The following is a 22,506-nucleotide window of genomic DNA, read 5'->3' on the forward strand; positions in this document are numbered from 1 at the left end:
TAGTTCTTTCATTAGGTTTGTTCCTAGGTATCTTACAGTTTGGGGCACAATTGTAAATGGGATTGATTACTTGATTTCTCTTTCTGCTGCTCCATTATTGGTGCATAGAAATGCAACTGACGTTTGTTGATGTTATATCCTATGACTTTGCTGAATTCATCAATTCTATATCAGTTCTATATCAGTATGAGTTCTAGCAATTTTTTGGTGGATCCTTCCAGGTTTTCCATACAGTATCACATCATCTGTGAAGAGTGAATGTTAGACTTCTTCGTTGTCAATTTGGATGCATTTTATTTCTTTTTTTTGTCTGATTTCTGATACTAGGACTTCCAGTACTATATTGAACAACAGTGGTGAGAGTGAACATCCCTGTTTTTTTTCTGACCCTACGGGGAAAGCTCTCAGTTTTTCCCCACTGAGGATGATATTAGCTATGGATCTTTCACAGATGGCATTTATTGTGTTGAGGTATATTCTCTCTATCCCTACTTGGTGGAGCGTTTTTATCAATAAAGAATGCTGTATTTTGTCAAATGCTTTTTCTGAATCTGTTGAGAGGATCATATGGTTCTTATCCCTTCTTTTACTAATGTGGTATATCACATTGATTGATTTGCAGGTATCGAACCACCCCAGCAGCCCAGGAATAAATCCCACTTGACCACGGTGAATAATTCTTTTAATGTACCATTGGATTTGATTTGCCCTGTATTTTATTGAGAATTTTTGCATCCATTTTCATGAGGGATAATGGTCTGTAATTCTTTTTGTTGGATTCTCTGTCTGGTTTTGGAATCAAGGTAATAGTGGCCTCATAGAATGAGTTTGGAAGTTTTCCTTCTGTTTGTTTGTTTGTTTGTTTGTTTCTCTCTTTCTTTCTTTCTTTCTTTCTTTCTTTTTTCTTTCTTTTTTTTTTTTTAACAGTTTCAGAATAGGCATTAACTCTTCTTTAGATGTTTGGTAGAATTCCCCTGGGAAACCATCTGGCCTTGGACTCTTGTTTGTTGGGAGAATTTTAATTACTGATTCAATTTCTTTACGGGTTATGGGTCTGTTCAAATTTCCTTTTTCTTCCTGTTTCAGTTTTGGTAGTTTATATGTTTCTAGGAGTTTATCCATTTCTTCCAGATTGCCCAAGTTAGTTGGCATATAATTGTTCATAATATTGTCTTCTAATTGTTTGTATTTCCCTGGTGTTAGTTCCTTTAGTTGCTGCTTGTCTCCTCTTTCTTCCATGATTTCATTCATTTGGGTCCTTTCTCTTTTCTTTCTGATATATCTAGCTAATGGTTTATCAATTTAGTTAATTCTTCCAAAGAACCAGCTCCTAGTTTCACTGATCTGTTCTACTCTTTTTTTTTTTTAATTTCTGTATCATTGATTTCTGTTCTAATATTTATTATTTCCCTTCTTCTGCTGGCTATAGGCTTTATTTTGCTGTTCTTTTTCCAGCTACTTTAGGTGTAAGGTCAGGTTGTGTATTTGAGACTTTTCTTGCTTCTCTAGGAAGGTCCGTATTGCCATATACTTCCCTCTTTTGTCTGCCTTTGCTGCATCCCAAATGTTTTGGACTATCATGTTTTCATTTTCATTTGCTTCCATGTATTTTTTTTTATTTCTTCTTTAATTTCCTGGTTAACCCATTCATTCCTTGGTAAGATGTTTTTAACCTCCATGAATTTGTGGTTTTTTCCAAATTTTTTCTTTTGGTTTACTTCAAGTTTCATAACATTGTGATTTGAAAATATGCATGGTATAATCTCTGTCTTTTTGTATTCGTTGAGGGCTGATTTGTGACCCAGTATGTGTTCTATGCTGGAGAATATTCCATGTGCACTTGAAAAGAATGTATATTCTGTTGCTTCAGGATGAAATGCTCTGACTATATCTGTTAAAGTCCTTTTGGTTCAGTGTGTCATTCAAAGCCATTGTTTCCTTGATCTTCTGCTTACATGACCTGTCCATTGGTGTAAGTGGGGTGTTAAAGTCCTCTACTATCTTTGTATTATTATCAATAAGTTTCTTTATGTTTGTCATTAATTGTTTTATGTATTTGGGTGCTTCCAAGTTGGAGGCATAAATATTTACAATTGTTAGATCTTCTTGTTGGCTAGACCCCTTTATTATCATATAGTGTTCTTCTTCATCTCTTAGTATAGTCTTTGGTTTAAAATCTAGTTGTATGATATAAGTATGGCTACTCTGGCTTTCTTTGGCTGTCCATTAGCATGATAAATGGTTTTCCATCCTGTCATCTTCAATCTGGAGGTGACTTTGGATCTAAATGAGTCTCTTCTAAGCAGCATATTGATGGGGTTTTTTTTTTTTCTTTCAATCCATTCTGATATGTCTTTTGTATGGAGCATTTAGTCCATTTCCATTCAGGGCAATTATTGAAAGATATGAATTTAGTGCCATTGTATTACCTATAAAGTCACTGTTCCTGTAGATTGTCTCTGTTCCTTTCTAGTCTTTGTTGCTTTTGGTCTCTTTACTGCTCAAAGGGTTTTTAATTTTAATTTAATTTTAACACCTGGTGTAGTGTTTTCCAACTCCTTTAGTTGTTGCGTGTCTTAGAAACTCTTTACCTCTCCTTTTTGAATCACATCCTTGCTAACTAAAGTATTCCTGGCAGCATATTTTTCCCATTTAGCACACTGAATATATCAAGTCACTCCCTTTTGGCCTGCCAAACATGTCTGTATAACCTTATGTGTCTACCCTTGTAGGTTAAGCACATCTTGTCCCTAGCTGCTTTCAGAATTCTCTCTTTATCTTTGTATTTTGCAAGTTTCACAATATGTCCTGGCTTTGGCCTGTCTTTGTTGATTTGGTGTGAGTTCTCTGTGCCTCCTGGACTTGAATGTTTGTTTCCTTCCCCAGATTAGGGAAGTTCTCAGCTATAATTTGTTCAAATAAGTCTTCTTCCCCTTTTTCTGACTCTTCCTCTTCTGGGTCTCCTATGCTATGGATATTTTTGTGCTTTGTGGAATCGCTGAGTTCCCTAACCTACATTGGTGATCTAATAGTTTTCTTTCCCTCTTCTTTTCAGCTTCTCTATTTTCCATAATTTTATCTTCTATATCACCCATTCATTCTATTCATTCCTCTGCTTCTTCCATCCTCATTGTGGCTACATCCAGTCAATTTTGCATCTCAGTTGTAACTTTTTTTTTTTTTATTTCAGCCTGACTAGTTTTTAGGTCTTTTATCTCTGCAGCAAGGGTTTTTCTGGTGTCATATATGCTTCTTTCAAGCCCAGTTAGTATTCTTATGACTATTGTTCTAAATTCTTGTTCAGAAATACTGTTTCTGTCTGTTTTGAGCAAATCCCTAGCTGTAATTTCTTCCTGATCTTTCTTTTGAGGAGGATACCTCCGTTTTGCCATTTTGTCCAGGTTTCTGTCTTTTGCATGTTATAAAAGCTTGTTACATTTCCTGCTCCTGAGAGTAATGCTATGTTAGGAAGGGGTCATACATTGTCTAGGGCCTGATGCTTCAGGAAGTGTTTCTAGTGTATGCTGTATACACTCTGCTCTTGTGTTTTGTCTGCTCTTTCCCACAGGTCTGTCCTTGCAGAGTTCCTCTTTGTTTGCAGTGAGGAGTGTTTGGACCTTTAACCAGATGTTCTTTGATTTGTTTATTAAAATAAGCCTTAAAAAAAAAAAAAACCTGATCCAAAGAAAGAGAAAAGGAAAAGGAACAAAACAGAAAAACAAAAAACTATAAGTCTGATTCCAAAGGAAAAGAAAGAAAGAAGAAAAGAAACCTGATCCAAAAAAAGAGAAAAGTAAATGAAAAAAACAATAAAAAAAATTACAAGCCTGATTCCAAGGGATAAAAAAAAGAGAGAGATAGTAATTGAAAAAGAGAGAGAGAGAGAGAAAGTCTGGTCCTATTTCCACCAGAAGCAAAGCTGATGCTTTAGAGCACTGGATGATCAGTAGACTTGTTGCATCTGGTCTTCTGGGGGACAGGCTCACTACACTGGCTCACAGTCATATCTGTCCTAGTAAAGATGTGCCTGCAGGGTGCAGGGGGGTGGGGTTTGGTGTAAGTGGCTCCAGCCTCCAGTGGGGGCACTGTTTTGCTCACTGAAGCAGTGGGCTGGGATGGGAGGGAGGCAGAAATGGCTTTACCCCACTCTCTCCTCCCCAGAGAGGGAAGCTAAGGCCCACTGCTATTCAGGAAGCCCCCACAGAAAAGCAAACAATCCCCTCTCTTGGTCCCAGGATTTAATGAGATCCTTGCCCTCGCCATGTCTGTGCCCAGGCCTTTGGCATGCACAGTACCACAGTTCTCCTGTGTTTAATCTCTGGGGTACAGCTGGGATTCAAAACTCCAACATGGACGTCACTGGAGGAGATAATGCTAAGTGAAGTAAGTCAAGCAGAGAAAGACAATTATCATATGATTTCTCTCATCTATGGAACATAAGAACTAGGAAGATCGGTAGGGGAAGAAAGGGATAAAGAAAGGGGAGGTAATCAGAAGAGGGAATGAAGCATGAGAGACTATGGACTCTGGGAAACAAACTGAGGGCTTCAGAGGGGAGGGGGGTGGGGGAATGGGATAGACTGGTGATGGGTAGTAAGGAGGGCACGTATTGCATGGCGCACTGGGTGTTATATGCAAGTAATGAGTCATCGAACTTTGCATCAGAAATCAGGGGTGTACTGTATGGTGACTAACATAATATAATAAAAAAACATTAAAAAAAATCAAAACTCCAAATCTTAAAGGACCCAGGGTAGCACAGACCTGCTACTCTGCTCCAGAGGAGAGCCTCCCCACTCTGTGTCTGGTGACTTATTGCTCCAGAAGAGCAGTCACACACCCATGCAGGTGCTTGGAGTTTATGGCAAAGTACAGGGAAAAGCAGTGACCAGGTTATCTGCCCTCTGTCCCCTGTCAATGAATAGCCACTCAATGGCACCCAATGGGTCTTTGTCCTTGGAGAGGCAATATACCCTCTTCCAAATGTACTCCAGGAAGGGGAAACTTCTCTTCCAGCGTGACCCAGGGGAACCCTACACCATGCTGTCCACTTCCAGGCCTCCACCCTCCTCCCCAGGAGCACCACCATGCCTGGCCAGCTCAGCTCCAACAATTAGTGTGGACTTCCAAAACCTTCAAATTTGAGTTCTGCTGCCGCACAAACTTGTAATAGTCAGTTCCTCTCAACTTCCTAGTCAATGTTTTTGAGGAAGTGTTTTTCTCGCATGAACCCAGAGAGAGTGCTGCTCTCTCTCTCCCCCTCTCTCTTTTTCTCTTCCTCCTCTCCATGTAAAGGCTCCCTCCCCACCATGGCACTATGGCCTTTCTCTCCCCCAATTCATGTCTCTGCACCTTGGATCTGACATGCTCTCTCCCTGTGCAGATTGTTCTCTTAATCTCAGATCAATTTCCTAGGTGTTCAAAATGATCTGATGTTAATCTAGTTTTGTTGAAGGGACAGGACAAGCCCAGGGACCCCCTACTACTCTGCCATCTTTACTCCCTCCCCTGGAAGTATATACTTTAAAACGTTGCTGATAAATATCACTGGGCAGTATAGCATGGGTTCTGCTTATTTTCTTTGTAATCTAATTTTTCACATTTTCTATAAGGGACATGCTTTACATTTGTAAGAACATATAAAAACAAATAATACTTAAATTGTTAAATAAAATTGAAATTAGTATATCATTTCTTCATCAATTCATTTTTATATTGATATAGGCATTACTTTCCAACTTTTCTTCTGTTAATACATTTTTCCCTTTTCATTCAGAAATCATAGTGCATAACAAATCCATTTTTATTCCCTATTTACCTTTTCATATTTAATAATTGCTACCTGTATTCAGCTAAGAATGTCATCTGAAAGAACCCATTTGTTCTAATTATACACAGTCTTAAATCATGGTAGAATTTCTTCACTTTCTATTTGAGAATCTAAGGTGTTCCTGACTAAATTGAATTGAATTGAACAATGTATAATATAATGGAAAAAGCACTGAATAGTTTCAGAAAATCTGCATTGGAGTCAACATAGTTGGATTCTCCTCCAAGTTTTGTAGCTTTGATATATCAGTTTTTTTTTTTTTGTTTTTTGTTTTAGTCAATTGCCATTGGCCAAACTTAACCACCTAGAATATAACAAATTAGAATAAAGATTCTTTTTTTTTAAAGATTTTATTTATTTATTTGACAGGATAGAGACATAATCTTATTTCAACCAAATAATTTTCAGCTAACAAGTCATGGCTCAAGGGCTACAGACTCTCAGTGTTCTTATCAAGATTTAGTGTATTTTCTTAAATAAAGTGTCTTAATTTAACACACACCTTTAAGATAAGTTCCCAAGACTTTATATGGTTGGTTTTTTTGTTTGTTTTTGTAATGGTGCTTTTCATTAGTTATAGTTGTTTAGCTGAGGAGCAGGTCTACAGAGATTATCATGCCACCATTCTGGCAGGAAGACTCCTCTATGTGTATTTTAATATATTCTTTAGAAGTTAAAACCTCTGGGGCTCCTGGGTGGCACAACGGTTAAGCGTCTGCCTTCGGTTCAGGGTGTGACCCGGCGTTACGGGATCGAGCCCCACATCAGGCTCCTCCGCTATGAGCCTGCTTCTTCCTCCCCCACTCCCCCTGCTTGTGTCCCCTCTCTCGCTGGCTGTCTCTATCTCTGTTAAATAAATAAATAAAATCTTAAAAAAAAAAAAAGAAGTTAAAACCTGTATATTCCTTAGCCACAACACTTTTCGTGACATCTTACATATAATGGATGCTTATTTAGTATCTTCATGTTATAGCAACATTGGGACAAGCAATTCTGATATATTTGTGTGAAAATCATTTAGATCTTAGCTCACAGAGAGGAAGGTGAGAAATAACCTTACGATGCTGCAAATAATATAATCAGTGTGTCACAATGCCATAATTCAAGTGTTTTATTCCCTATTAATCAATGAACACCTAGGAGAATTTCCAGGCTATGTCCCCCCCCCCCCCCATTCCTCTCTCTCCTCAGCCTGTGAAAGATGAGTTTTATGCAAAGATTTGTTTTTATTTAATTCCTTTTTACAGATGGAATTTAATAAATAGGTCATAGTATAATCCTTTTAAAAATGTAGTGCATTCATCCTTAACTTGAAGAGATTTGAAGATCAAGGATGTAATTTATTTTTTAGTAGTTACAGGTTACTTATAACTTATTGTGGCAAAAAATACACGGCTCCACTTGTGGTGATGATATACATTTTCTTTTAAAGTAAGTTTATATAAGTTGAGAAATAGTTAACACAAAATACTGCTTATATAATCATATGGATTGAGTACATATATAGCAAAAATTGTCACATGGTATATAAATGACTGGGGTTTACAAAAAAATACAAAAACACTAATTTAAATGAAAACATGCACCCTTATGTTTATAGCAGCATTATTTATAATAACCAAGAAATGGAAACAGGCCAAGTGTCCATTGACTGATGAATGGATAAAGAAGATGTGGCATATATATGCAAGAGAATATTATTCACCCATAAAAAAAATATGAACTCTTGTCATTTGCAACCACATGGATGGAGCTAGAGAGTATTATGCTAAGCAAAATAAGTCAGTCAGAGAAAGACAAATGCCATATGATTCACTCATTTATGGAACTTAAGAAACAAAATAAATCATCAAAGAAAAAAGAAAAGAGTGAGAAAGATAAAGCAAGAAACAGACTCTTAAGTACAGAGAACAAACTGGTGGTTCCCAGAGTGGAGAGAGGTGGGGGTATGGGTGAAATAGGTGATGGGGATTCAGGAGTGCACTTATCTGGAGGAGCAGTGAGCAATACATGGAATTGCTGAATCACTATATTGTACACCTGAAATGAAAATAATACCATACATTAACTATACTGGAATTGAGATAAAAAAATTAAAAAAGGAAGAAAATGCAGTTATCTCAAGTAGCCATTTGTAGATGAATGAATAAAGATGTGGTATACATACAATGGAATAATAGATACTCAGCTATTAAAAAAAATGAGGTCTTGCCATTTCCAACAACATAGACAGACCTAGAGGGTACAATGCTAAATGAAATAAGTCAGAGAAGTACAGTCATATTCCATATGATTTCACTCATATGTAGAGTTTAAGAAACAAAACAAATGAACAAACAAAGAAAAATAGAGACAAACAAATACTCATAAATACAGAAAACAAAGTGGTGGGGGCGCCTGGGTGGCAGAGCGGTTAAGCGTCTGCCTTCGGCTCAGGGCGTGATCCCGGTGTTGTGGGATCGAGCCCCACATTAGGCTCCTCCGCTATGAGCCTGCTTCTTCCTCTCCCACTGCCCCTGCTTGTGTTCCCTCTCTCGCTGGCTGTCTCTATCTCTGTCGAATAAATAAATAAAATCTTTAAAAAAAAAAAAAAAGAAAACAAAGTGGTGTACAGATGGACCTAGAGGGTATTATGCTAAGTGGAAGAAGACAAATAGCAAATGATTTCACTTATTTGTGGAATTATTTAAAGAGGTACACATAAACAAATAGGCCCATAAATAAAGAGAACTGATAGTTGACAGAGGGGAAGATGGTAAGGGCATGAACAAAATGGGTGAAGGGTAGGAGGAGGTACTTCCAGTTATGGAATGAATAAGTCATGGTAATGAAAGGTACAACATAGGGAATATTGTCAATGGTATCATAATAGCGTTGCATGGTGACAAATGGTAGCTACATGTGTGGTGAGCCTAGCATAATGCATAATGAATAGAGTTGTCAAATCACTATGGTGTACACCCGAAACTAACGTAAAGTTGTGTCAACTATATTTCAATAAAAAATTAATAAATTAACAAAGAGATTTTATCATATATCCAGGACCAACATTCTATGTTGTCACAAATATTAAAGAATTCATGCATTAAAGTATTAAGAACAATTTGTGTCACATAGTAAACAAATACTGCTTTATCATTTTATAATCAAACACAAAAACAATGAAAACTAAAAGATCTAGCCATTTAGAGAAGTTTTTAACACAGACTTTCCACAGGAGAATAGTAAGGATATTCCTCTGATAAATTCAGAAATGAACTGTTCAGAAAACATTTCTCATACAAAGAGTAAGACTCTGATTTAGCTAAAGAAGAATTATAAATGAATAAATGGGAAGAAGTGCAAATATTTATGGAAGAATAAATATGCAGATTCATTTTATGGATGATTAGTTGAGAGACATAAAGGAGATGAATAAACCAAATATTAAATCCAAATTCTGGGGTCCAAATTTTAAATCCAAATTGAGTGCACAAATCTATAGTAGTAGCTTAGATGAAAAGCAATAGAAAAGTTCATACTGTTTTGCAAAAGACATTGAACTGTATAAGAACTTTGAGTTTGAAATGATTGCTAACAGCCAGGTATGGAGCTGTTAATGTTACAGTTGAAGGACTGCAGCATAGAAAAAATTCAGAAAGGAAATTGTGCCTCTAAATTATTTTTCATGATTCCCACATCTTTGAACTTGTATTCATCCTTTGCTTGGCAATCAAGTGATGTTTTAAAATCTAATCACTCTTCCAGGGACAGCATCCACAGGCATTCAGAATGGTCTAGCATTTGACATACCATCTTAGGCTGCCCTACAATACAGCCTCTAACAAAACAAGGCTGTCCCGAACCCCTGGTAATAGTATTGTTTACCTTATATTAAGAAGGTTGGAAAAGCTCCAAAATCTGCATGGGCGTGTGCCCAGGCTGACTTTGAGCAGTTGGTGCTGTGAGACCTAAAGTCCTTATGAGGTTGTCTAAAACGAAAAAACACGTCGTTACGGCCTATGGTGGTTCCATGTGTGCTAGGTGTGTTCCTGACAGGATCAAGCATGCTTTCCTTATTGAGGAGCAGAAAATCATTGTGAAAGTGTTGAAGGCACAAGCACAGAGCCAGAAAGCTAAGTAAAAAAAAAAAAAAGAAGAAGAAGCAGCAGCAGCAGCAGCTTTTTTGAGCAATAAAAAACCAAAAGTCTTGGGAAAGAATTAAAATCTGATCATTTGACTTGATTGTTAAGTAGATTTCAAAAGCTGAAAGACCTCATATCAATGATTCTCAATGAACGAGGTAGTGACACAGTCTTTATGATGATTAAGGCCATTAGAATAACTAGCAGAATATTGAACATTACTGACATTTCACAAATGTATTGATGTAGAAATTGATAATGTGTACACAACAGGTCTTAAGTTAATAACAGCATATAAGGGTTTATCTTTTTTTACAATGTAATTTTTGTTTTCCTTCAAAGCCTTGTTCCCCTAAAATCCCTTATACACAGTGGATCTTCTGGAGGTACTGAATTTGAACCAAGTAAATACATCATGTCGTCTCCATTTCTTGATTTTAGAAAATTGAGTCCACAAATCTAGAATTTTATTTTCCATCCTTTTCACTTTCCTATCTCTCATCCATAGACAAACAGCAACTTTAAGATCAACACTAATATGTGAAGTCTTGCTGACCTGTCACACTATTCTAGAACCTACATTCCGTCAGTCAACCCTCTTCTGTGTACTAAGAGCAGCTCTCCATTACCTTTTCTCTATCACCCACCATATAGTCCTCTAATTTCATGCTCTCCCCATTACAATGAGTTCCTTAAAGCCAGAAGCTTTACATTTCGGATTGTTCTATTATCAAGTTCTAGTAAGATATTTTGTCATTAATGTATGTGTTTTCCACAAATAAGGTGTAAGCGTGTAAATCATATACAGAGAAGAGTTGCTTAAAAAGCACAGGACTAAAAGCAGTCCTTACCTGAACATGAACTAACATATTAAAATTAAAATCGTGCCTTTTATTCAGTCCCATGTTGTTTCCCTCGAGCTAACAATGTAGACTAAAGTTTTCCAGGGTCAGAAGACAATCCAAGTACAGAATCTTTCATTGGACAACATAACACAAGAAGACAGATCCACATTTGAAAACATGACTTGCAAAGAGCTTCCACTTAACACAGGTATGGAGATGTGGTTTGAAGACTGAGACCTACAGGTTTCTACCGTTTCCCCCAATCTCCTGCTACTCTCCTCAAATTGGACTTTCTTAAAGACTTCTTATAGAGTCCCATTTTCATTCTTTATAATTGAAAAAAAAATCAGTCTTTCCCGGAGCTTAGATTTTTCTGGAAGAATGATTCTATATATATTTATATCACCATTTCTCAAAATAGTATTTTTCTACAAAAAAATCTCTGTAGATTTCCTTTATCATATTTTCTAATCATTATTATGCCCTTTAATACTGGTACATAGTCAGGTACTAAGTTAAGATCAGCTCTGTACCTACAGATTTTCCTCATCTGAGGAAAACAGAGAAGTCACTTTCCACTATGAAGTCCTTTCACTAGTGCTTGTGAGGGGAAAATACCAATCTTGTTAGAAGTTTTTCCTAGAGATTTTTGGATATATATAAGTAATGTGGCCCTCTTCCCAGGCCACAGCTCTTTTCAGAAAGCAGAAATGAAGCCCATTAGTCTCTCAAAATAAAAGTTCTTGACATGACTAGGATCTCTCAGCCCAGAGATATCTGTCAGGGAGAACACTTAGTGGTCTCTGGGGCATATCTTTTGTTTTCAAGGAAACAAGAACAACACATGTAAAGCTCAATGGTCATGTTGTGAAGATAAATGCTATCATTTTTCAAGTGAATTGAAGAACTTTGAAGACAGTAGGAAATTGTGCAAGACAATGGGCTCCAACCTTCTCAAGATAGAAGATGAAAAGGAACTGGTGATGTACATTTTCTGTTTTCTGTTCTACCTCACACTGTGTCTAGCCGGTAGTTGTTGGCTAAGTCTTAAATGGTCAGTAATATTTGAGTGCATCAGAGGCTGACTCAGATCCAGACAGTGGTCATGTTAAAGTCAGACACACCAACTGAAACGAGATTAGGGTTTCATTTGACTTGTCTAATTCATCCACTATTTGAATGTCCATAGTATAACAAATGTAAAATCAAGCATGAAGCAATTAGAAAATATTTATCTTTTAAACATATTGCTTTGTCACAGATACCCTACGTCTCCTATCAGGAAATCATAGAAATATAGTTTCAGCCTCTTTGAGAGAAATCATTCCATGACTAACAAATTAAGAAATATAGCATCATCACTGAGCTTGAGGTAAAAGAAAAATCTCTATATGAAGTTGAACTGAAGATCAGTTCATTCCAACTCCTTTAACATTTCAATGCATGCTAGCTTCTGAAGAACTGAACTAAATGTTTTATAATCCTTATCATTATGTCTTGCTTTGAATATAGAAATAATTCACCATCATTTCTATAAAAATAATATATTAACATTCTAGGTTCAGGGTAATCTTTTAATATCCTCCCAAAGATATATTAATAGTAAGAATCTCTCGGTTTTCTGTACTAGTCCAACTATCCACATACTTGACTTTTAACAGCTCTGAAATAGCTATAAAAAGATATGACCATGAAAACTATCAAAAACCCCAGCAAACTTTGAATCCAGAAAGAAAACATTTGTAGAGTCTGAATTAACCTCCTTTTACTCCAATACAAAATTGCATGTGTGGGAAGGAGGTTGACTAGATTTATTGTGATCATTTCTCAATGCATTCAAAGAGTGAATCATTATGTTGTACACCTGAAACTCTAACCTTATATGTCCTTTATATCTCAGATTAAAGAAAAAAGAAAATTTCATTTTTTGTTAAAACAATGAATTTTTACAATGCTAATTTGTTTCCAGACAAGGTAAAGAATTTATATAAAAATATAATATATTGAGAGAAGCCAAATAATGGAGTGAATGTGAAATCTGTTCAGCATAAATTAATAATCACATTGAGGTGAGAAAGTACCTCATGATCTTCTTAGATGAGAACTCTACTTTGTATATTATGTAACTGTACTCATACCACCCAGAACTATTATAGAAGCTCAGGAAAAGAGCTGAGAAGGGTTAGCCTGTGGAACTTTGGCTCTTCCTATGAGTGTCTCTACCTTAACCAAGTTTGTTTACCCTCAGCCTTTCTATAGACTTACAGAAACTACAGAAGAACATTGTAAAAGATGTTTTCAGTAATCCTCTATTGACTTACCCACAGGTGATGCATCTTTTGACATAAGAAATCTTAACTTGGGGTCCATGGTTATATAGAGGATCCACGTATGATTTTCAGGGTCTAGAAGCCCTAATCTTTCCTTCATGTTATCTTCATAGACAAATAAAGCCATATGGGGAAACCCTGAAGTCCAGTGCCACAGCTTTTGTTTAGATGCTCACATTTCTGAGTAGAGTGACTAAGCTTTTATCATCTTCTCAAATGAGTAGGAAACAACAAACAAAAATAAAAAATAAGGGTGAAAATTGAAGCAGAATGGAGAAAAATAGAAAGTGCAGACAGAAACCACCGATTTAACTCCCTTTCATGTTATTTTGTGTGACTGAATGAACTAGAGCATCAGTCTCCCCACTTGGAAAAGACAGAGAGCAGCTAATAAAACTGGCTGCCATGGTAGCTACGCCTGTGCTGAGCAGAGCATAACACATAAAGTACAACCACTGTACTTACTGCACACCTGAAATTGATCATTGTGTGCCAACTGTACTCAAATAAATGAACAAATGAACTATCATAATCACCCCCACAAAAACACAGACTGTATTTTCTTCCCAACATATTTAAGAAGATCAAGTAAAATAGTATTTGTAGAGATGCTCTGTAAAAATTGAGGTACAAGATGACTATCGGTTATTTTATACTAAGTGCAGCCGGCTAAACCAACACCTCATGTGATGGGGTAAGGACTCTTCTCGAGATGCCCATTTTGCGAGAAATAAGCACAGTGGTTGTGGGAGAAACTTATAAAACAACATTGACACAAATATCTTAGCTATCACACCTGCACCCCAAGGTACAACTCAGACTTTGCTCAAAACTCATCTTTGAGCTACAGGAATAAGTTCTGAAAGGAAATTAATAAATAGAAATAAGGGACACCTGGGTTGCTCAATTGGGTAAGCATCTGACTCTCAATATTGGCTTAGGTCATGATCTCAGGGCCTTGAGTCTGAGACCCCCATCAGACTCCATACTCAGCACCCAGTCTGCTTGAAATCCTCTTCCTCCCTTTCCCACTGTCTCTCTCCCAACTTGTGCTCTCTAAATAAATAAATAGATAATAAATAAATACATAAATAAAATCTTTTAAAAAATAAAATAAAAAAAGAAATAAACACAGTTACACCAAGAGAGCCTCACTTTCTGTTTCATGCCTCTGTATTTAATAAAATATCAATAATTGAGATTTTGGGATTCTGTTGTTTTGTAATTAAATAGAATCAGGATGAAGTTTATTTTGATATTCACAATATTAAAATAATGCTAACCAGATTATTACTTTATTTCAGAATCATAAAAAAAAATTTTTGCTCATAGAGTATGTTCTTTTTATTACAGAGCTTCCTTCAAAGTCAGTTGACCTATTACAGCTGGATTGGACTGTCCTGTGAAGGAATCAGCAGTTCCTGGACATGGGAAGATAACTCACCACCCTTCCTCTCAATGTAAGTCTCTAAAATAGATAATTTTTAGTACATTCTATAATCACAGATAGGGATTTACATTCCTGAAAGTATAGAAGAAAAACATGCATATATACACATGTATGTACACACCCACACACACCCACACACACACACTCCTCCAAAGGAGTCCTCCAAAGGACTTAACCTCAGAAAATGAGTCTGTGGAGAGAGAGGCTTTCCAACTTCATGCTGTCTTCTTTATAAGTCACTCTCTGGGACAGCCTAGGGGCACAAAGGTAGAGTTTCTATAATGAAAGAAAAGACATATCACCTTAACTTTGGACCAATATTTTCTATTATGTCTGCATTCATGAATGTATATCTTACATCATTTATATGCTCCCATTTCGTGTCAAGGGATTGGAAAGAGTCAAAGGATGGAAACTGTGCAAGCATGACAGCAACGCAGTTGGCTGCTTCTGACTGTTCCAGATTCATGCACCCTATTTGTGAGAAGAAAATTGCTTCTGTGGCCACCTGATAATAGGAACAATAACAGAAGACAAGTACAATATTTTTTCTTATAAAGACCCAGACTCTTGAAAGTCCTAGAGTCTTCCTCTCTTATTTCAGAATATCTTTGCCCTTATATGGGCTGTACCCATATTCCAGCTTCTGACTCATACGAGTTTGGAGTATTGGGGGCACCAGAATAAGGTAGATACATTGGACCCTCTTTCCCATGGAACTGACATGTTATGAGCACAGTTTGGTGGAGTAAAAATATCAGTTCTTCTGAGGAGGATTAAAAAGCAAACTTCTCTTTCTGCAACTCACACACATTTAGGAAGTAATCCTGCAAACTTCAATCACTATCATGCACATTTTGTCTGGAATCTACTGCCAACAGTAATTAAAAGTATTATTCTTAATAAATTGTGTGTACAATTGTATTTGAATCCTTAGTTCTTAAAGGAAAGACAGCGTGGTATACTGGAAGGCGAATAGTGATGAGGGAATAGAAGGCTGGCTGAAGACAAAACAGAAGCTGACACACTGCAACCCCCCTTCCCCATGTATGCAACACTCCTCGGCACTCCTGGCTGCCCTAAAACTAAGGAAAGGACCTGCAGCTCATTGATAAGGACACAGTGATAGTGTAAACAGCCTTGGCTTGACGGTGGTGGGGCCTCCATGTCCTGCTAGTCTTCTTTGACATATGAAAGTGCTTTCTCAGCCTCCCTTTCCCCTCACCTCCCCCAACCCCATGGTATATAATCAGCCCTTTCTCCTCACCTGCCCCAACCCCATGGTATGTAATCAGCCACCTCTCACAACCCGGGGCAGCAGCTTTTTCTGCCCACGGGTCCTGTCCCCGTGCTTTAATAAACCACCAATTATGCACCAAAGACGCCTCAAGAATTCTTTCTTGGTCGTCAGCTCCGGACTCCACCCCACTGAACCTCACTTATATTCTACGACTTCATCAAATAGTATCTTGAATTAGATCTAAGTTTTAGCTAATTATATGTTCTCTGGCAAGTTCAAACTTCTGGGTCTTAATTTCCTTATCTATTGATAAACTACAAGCTGCTTCTGCTGGGTGCCTATAGCATTTTGCATTCCCATCAGCAGTGTACGGAAATTCCGTTGTTTTCAGCCCTCCAACCTTTAATACTGTCAGTTTTTAAAATCATTTTCATGAGAGTGTTATATAATTAAATGTGGTTTTGAATTGTATTTTTTTTTAAGATTTTATTTATTTATTTGACAGAGATAGAGATAGCCAGCGAGAGAGGGAACACAAGCAGGGGAGTGGGAGAGGAAGAAGCAGGCTCACAGCAGAAGAGCCTGATGTGGGGCTCGATCCCATAATGCCGGGATCACGCCCTGAGCCGAAGGCAGACTGAATTGTATTTTTCTAATGAATAAATAATTCTACCAGTATTTTCATGTGTTTTTTTTTTTTTTTTTTTGGTCAATGATATATCTTTTATGGTAAAGTATTGATTCAAATGTTTGCCTATTTTTATTTGGTTATTTCCTTATTATTGAGTAAAGAAAGTTCTTTATATGTCAGATACTGATATTTTATCAGATATGTGTTTTGTAAATATTGTCTTCCATCTTACATTCTTTTTTATTAAAGCAGGAAAAGTTGGATTAATTGTTTCTGACAAATACATAGTAACTTTCACTTTGTTCCTAGCATTATAAATGTGAAATACAATTTTTCTCCTCAATTAAAAACATATACTCTGAAAAAGGGATTACACATTTTTTTTAGACAAACCAGTTTCAATTAATTTATTTTATTTGACATTTTTTAGTTTCAGATGTAGAATTTAGTGGTTCATCACTTCCATACATACCCAGTGGTCACCACAGCTGTGCTCCTTAATCTCCATTACATTGAATTCTAGATTCCCTTTCAAGTTATTTTTGTATATGGCACGAAGTATGGGTTGAATTCCTTTTTTTGAAGTTTTTGCATATAAATTTCTAATTATTCCAGCATCACTGGTTTTTTTTTCAAAAAACACCGTTCTTCTATTGAAATATCAAGGCACATTCATCAAAAATCAGTTGACCATTTATGTATGAATCTATTTCCAAACTCTCTATCCTATTCCATTGATCTGAGTATCTATCTTCTTTCACCAATATCTTGATTACTGTGTCTTTATACACATCTTCAAACAAGGTAATATGAGTTCTACTTTGTCCTTTCTCAAAATTGTATTGACCATATTTTTTCTTTCTTTTTGCAAAGATGGCCACACTTTTATTATAATTCCATTATCCAGTAAAGGGAACCTGGGCTCCTTGGAGAAGTGGGTAGGAAATACACAAGATGAGCACGTGTACTGCTAGAAAACAGGGGAGTGCTTAAAATAATGAGGGTATGCCAAAGGGATTGACAGGCAGGTGAAAGAATATCCAATGGCTATACCTGGAACAATTTAAGCAACAAAAACTAATGAAGTACTATATGGTAACTAACATAACATAATAAAAATAAATAAATGAAATGCATATTAAGAACAGTATTTACAACACATAAAAATATAAAATATTATTGTCAAGAATGGGTATATGACTATTTTTTAAGATTTACTTTAAATTTTCAAACTATTTTGAGGAATGAGGCTATTATTAATTAGCTAATTATAAAGACATTATCCCAGAAGACCTTTCTTTTTTTTTTTTTTTAAAGATTTTATTTATTTATTTGCCAGCGATAGGTGAGAGAGAGAGGACATGCAGGGGAGAGCTGCAGGCAGAGGGAGAGGGAGAAGCAGGCCTCCTGCTGAGCAGGGAGGCAGATACAGGGCTCCATCCCAGGACACTGGGATCATCACAGGAGCTGAAGGCAGATGCTTACCAACTGAGCCACCCAGGCGCCCCCCCCCCCCCGCCCCGCAGGACCTTTCTGTCTTTAAAACACCCACACACTTATGTAATCAATGTAATGTATTTTTATTGTTTCTTAAGATGTTTTCTATGCCTCTTTTCCACTTCAACTTTTATTTATCCTGTAAACTTTCACTAAGATATCACTTTTTTTACATTCTTGATGCCTAGCCTGTGTCAAAGAAAAGTAAAAACTGTAATGACATTGAGTGAAAAGAATGATAAGTTAGTAGAAACCATGATTTAACCACACAATGACTGGCGTCATTTGCCTCCCCCACCTCTCAGCATAAGCACAATACCACCTATGGTAAACAGCACAGCTCTGACACTGCCTGCCTAACCTGCTTATACCAGGTCCCACAATCCTGCATTCGACTAGTATTACCCTTCTTGGACAAATTTGTACCAGGCCAAGTGCAGCAGGCCCTTTTTTCCAAGGACCAGAAGAAATTCCTGCCCAAGCTATATTGCCTGACCAGAGTTCTGCATAGCTTCAGCTCTGGTGGAAGTAGCATCAGGTCTCATTTAATAAGCAGACCAAAGCATACCTAGTTGAAATTCCCCATACTCTGTCCAGTGCCAAAACACTATCCACAGCCATCAAGAAGAGCCTTTGCAGATGTCCATCCTGAAGGATAGAACAGGTGTTCATATGTGGAAAGAACATCCACATTAATGGCAGTTTCTGTTCATTATATTCAAAAATTTATTATATAGAATGGAAAGCTCTCTTTGAACCTATTTTGTAAGATTAAAACAAAATGGTTGTAAGGTGGAGGATTTATTTGGGAGGAAAATATTAACTAGCTTTAGCTATCACAGTAGACTTAAAAGACATGTTGGCAAATGGGTCTTTGAAAACATCAGTAAAATTGATGAACATTTAGCTACATTGATCATGAAAAAAAGAGAGAAGACATAAATTATCAAACTTAAGAATGCAATGACCTCATTAAAGATTCTACATATATTAAAAGGAAAATAAGAGACTATTACAAACAATTTTATACCAATAAATTTGACCACTTACCTGAAGTGGAAAATCTTTAAAAGTCACAAACCACCAAAAGTCACTCAAGAGTTATAGGTAACCTGAATATTCCCTATGTCTATTAAATCTTTTTAAATTAATTATTTAATTTATTTTTTATTATATTTTATTTGATATTCTACTTAAAATCTTGTATACACACAATGGAAGAAATATTATCAATTCTACATGAATTCCTCCAGAAACTTTTAAAATAAGAAAATGTTTCCCAACTCATTCTATGACTTGGTAAACTGATTTAAAAAAAAAAGAGAGAGAAAAAGACATTATTTAAAAAATAAAGCTACAGTCCTTATTCCCATTAGGTTGGCTATTATTTAAAAAAATTAAAAAACAAAACAAAACAGTGAATAATAAGCATTGGCAAAGATGTAGAGAAATCAGAATCTTTGTGCACTATTGGTGGAAACGTCTAATGGAGCAGCCACTCAAGCACCACATAAATAACCTGAAAGCTTCTCTCTCTGCCCAGAAGGAGGCCCTAATAGCCTATAGCCACAGGACTGAGACGACTGAAAATCAAACGCAGAATCTCATGGACACAAAGCAAACTGAACTGTGAACCTCGCAGTGTGTTTAGTGTTAAAGAGAGGGCATTGATTGGAAGACAATGAGAACCTGTGAGTTGGAATGAAAACATACAGGAAGACCCTGATAAAGCTGCTGACTTTGAACACTTAAATTCTGATGAAATGTCCCCTCTCTGGGAGAAGTGTCTTCTCTACTCCCACTAGGAGCAGCTTCTCCACTTTCACCGATAGCAGCTTGTCCTTCCCTGTCTGACAGGATCAACCTTCCGCTGCCTGATAAAGTGTAATGGCCTCCCCTGAAGCAGTAACCATGCAAGACAAAACCGTTCTCCTCAGGACACATCCCTAACCCCCCCTTTGCTTCTGTACCTATAACTAGACTCAAGTCCCAGAGGGCCCTCAATTTAGGTGTCATTATGACAAGGTCTACACTCTGAAAGAATACTTGAGTTTGTAATTCCTATACATACAAATTTATATACACAGAAATCCAGAAAACATACCTGAGAATGGATATTAAGGGTATAGGATAATGGTGGAGGAACATAATGTTGGATGGGACTGAATACAGATCGTCCTCAATTTACGACGGTGTTACATCCTGATAAACCCATTGTAAATTAAAATTATCTCATGCATTTAATTCATTTAATGGGCCACCTGGGTGGCTCAGTAGGTTAAGCGTATGTGTTTGGCTCAGGTCATGATCTCAGGGTGCTGGGATCCTGTCCCACTTTGGGCTCCCTGTTCAGTGGGGAGTCTGCTTCTCCCTCTGACCCTCCACCCTGCTTGTGCTATTGCTCTCTCTCTCCCTCTCTCTTCCTCAAATAAAGAAAATCCCTAAAAAATAATAATAATATACCTAATCTCCCAAACATCATAGCTTAGCCTAGCTTAATTAAAACATGCTCAGAACACTTCCATTAGCCTACACTTGGGCAAAGTCATCTAACACAAAGCTTGTGTGTGTGTGTGTGTGTGTGTGTGTGTGTGTGCGCGTGTTAGTATTGAATATCTAGTGTAATGTACTGATCCTGTACTGAATGTGAAAAATAATGGCTTTATGGGTTCAGAGGGTTGTAAGTGTATTGGTTGTTTACTCTTGTGACTGTGTGGCTCACTGGGAGCTACAACTTACTACCACTGCCTAGCACCATGAGAGACAATCCTATCACAAACCATTAGCCCAGAGAAAGATCAAAGTTCACAACTTGAACTACAGTTCCTACTGAATGTGTATTCACATGCAGTGACTGTGCACCATTGTAAAGTAGAAAAAACTTTTCTTTTGCACCATTATAAAGTAGGAAAAGCAGAAGTTGACCATTGTGAGTTGGGCACCAACTATATAATGACTTGGTCTCACAAAGCACCTATTCTGCATTTAATGTTGCAGACTAGGGAGATAGCAAGAACTGTAACAATTTGTTTTTTGGGGTTTTGGTTGGTTGACTGAAACATGAACCAAACTGTGGCCCATAGTGAGCAGATTAGACATGCACCACCTGCCTTGGCTTAACACAGAGGCAGGGATTCGAAGACTTAGGGAAATTGAAATGTTAGGGTGGATTTGTCATTGACAACATACTCCAAAAAATGGGATAGAATAGCCATAGCCTTCACCACTACTGGGAGAAAAAAACTGTATGAAGGGAGCGTCAGCATCCGTGAAGAGCTCTGTGAATGCTCTTTGTAGGCAAGAACTTACAGTGGGCACTATAGTCATTGAATTGGGAAACCTAGATGCAACAAAAGTAATTTGATCCCAGGGTGCAGGGGACAAGTGGTGGCCATCAATGGCCAAATACAAACTGGGCACAGTTCCCATAATAGAGAACAGAGTCAAATTAGCAGTCAGAATAGTCTGACTTGTGCAGACCTATGGCATTGGCTGGTGTACCTAGAAGTGAAATAGGTAGGAAGCCTAATAAATTCTTACTTGATCTGTACAAATAGAAAAGTTCTATCTAGGTCAAGTGAACAAATGTCTAACCTGAATACAAAATTATGGAGTGTTACAACCCCTCAGTGAATTCCCAGGCTTGAGCCAGTTTACATACCCAGACTGCCTGAACGAAGAGGAGACCAGGCCCCCTGGAAGAATTACCCTGGAACACCACCTTTTACTGGGGAAACTGTGCGTTAAGGGAAAGGAAATAATCATACTTTGGGGGGAATATTGTACACTGGCTCCAAACTGACACTAAATTCTGGGAGAACCCAAACATCAGCATGGTCCACAAGTCAGACTATAAGCTCAAGGTGGTCATGTGACCAATAAAGTTTTAGCTCAGTTCTGTCTCACTGTGACCCAAGAAGGTCCCCAAACCCATCATGTGATTACTTCACCAGCTTCAGAATTCATGATTGGAATAGATCTACTCACCAGCAGAATCACCATGTTGGTTCCTTGACCTGTAGAATCAGAGATATTATGGTGGGAAAGGCCAAGTGGAAACCACCAAAACCACCTCTACCTAAGGAAATAGTAAAATAAAAGCAGTGCTGCATCCCTCAAAGACTTGCAAAGGTTAATGCCACCATCAAGGACTTGAAGGATACAGAGGTGGTGATTCCCACTACATCCTCATTCAAGTTGCCTATTTGACCTGTGCAAAAAATGAATGGATCTTGGGGAATGGCAAGAATTATTCTAAGTTTAACCTCGCGGCACCTCCAGTTGTAGATGTTGTACCAGATGTGGTTTCATTACTTGTGTAATGACCCCCTTTTCTACATATTACCCTCTCCTTAACTGTTGATTACATCTAACAGGTGTTTTGGCTTTTTTTGTTTTTTTGTTTTTGTTTTTGTTTTTGTGGACTGGTTAGGATTTTCCATATGTAAGATCATGTAGATAACAAATAGAGACATTATTACTTCTTCTTTTCCAATTCTGATGTTTTATATCCTTTTTCTTGCCTCTGTTGAATAGGAGTGTTGAAAGTGGGCACTCTT

The 22,506-nt window shown here is 37.2% G+C and overlaps 1 pseudogene; it reads left to right on the forward strand.

The window, feature by feature from the left end:
* The first annotated feature begins 9,601 nt into the window (after positions 1–9,601).
* On the forward strand, positions 9,602–9,953 carry LOC113257416 (60S ribosomal protein L34-like; annotated as a pseudogene).
* Positions 9,954–22,506: the final 12,553 nt, after the last annotated feature.

This window comes from Ursus arctos, unplaced genomic scaffold (genome assembly GCF_023065955.2).
Source record: "Ursus arctos isolate Adak ecotype North America unplaced genomic scaffold, UrsArc2.0 scaffold_26, whole genome shotgun sequence".
Taxonomy (NCBI): domain Eukaryota; kingdom Metazoa; phylum Chordata; class Mammalia; order Carnivora; family Ursidae; genus Ursus; species Ursus arctos.